Genomic DNA, 1,024 nt, shown 5'->3' on the forward strand with positions numbered 1-1,024 from the left:
ACACACACACACACACACACACACACACACACACACACACACCTCTTGAGCACACATTCGAAAAAATTTTCTTCCTTTTCCTTCCCTAATCTTCTCCCAGTTTCTACTCCTTCACCTTTTCTTACCCTTCTATAACTCAGCACTAGTTTCTGTAAACCTGTCCTCAATCTATCCTCACCCCGATCTGAATAAATCTGCCAAGGTGTGGCCCTCTGATTTGACACTCCCTAGCTCTGATGCCCTCCTCCCACGTGTTTCCACATTGTTATTATTGTTCCATAACTCACCCAGGGTAACCATTAACCCAAGTCTCCTCACTCCCACCCTTCTCTCTCAAGGGGATTTTTCAGCCACTACTAGTCTGTTCGATTACTCGTGCCAAGTTACTCAAATCCTCACACTCTCCCTAATTTCCATCCCTTCCTTCAGGGCTCATTTCTGTCAATTGTTCTTTTTAAAATTAATTTTTATTAGTATCTTTTGTTTTTACATCACCAAAATTTCTCACAGTATCCCTCACCATCCCCCTTCCAGAAAGCTATCCCATATAATAACAAATAATATTTTTGAAATAAAGAGGAGGAAGAAGAGACCAAAAAAAAAATCAGCAAAACTGATAACGCAGTGAAAAGATTTGAAAACATATGCTTGTTCTTTGTAATTTTGCAACATTCATTTTTGAGTGTTTTTTCTATTTATATTGTTGTAATCATTATAATATATTGTTTTCTCAGCTCTGTTTACTTCACTCTTCATCAGATCATCCAGTCTTTTGACCAGTTAACATAACAGAAAAGAGGAAGGGAACTTTGGGAGGTGTATAACCAGAAGTGTGCTGATACATATTTAACAACCAGCTCTCAAAAATGCACTATATATAATCTACATTATGAACATTTTCTCCATCACTTTCTTAAGTCTACACAGCCAACAATACGATAAAGCCATAAATTTAAATCAATAATTAAAAGAATAAATCAAAACAATAAGTGATATATATCATATGCACATTTCTTTTTTATTC

Source organism: Vombatus ursinus, unplaced genomic scaffold (assembly GCF_900497805.2).
Source record: "Vombatus ursinus unplaced genomic scaffold, bare-nosed wombat genome assembly UNPS02014811.1, whole genome shotgun sequence".
In the NCBI taxonomy this organism is placed as follows: Eukaryota; Metazoa; Chordata; class Mammalia; order Diprotodontia; family Vombatidae; genus Vombatus; species Vombatus ursinus.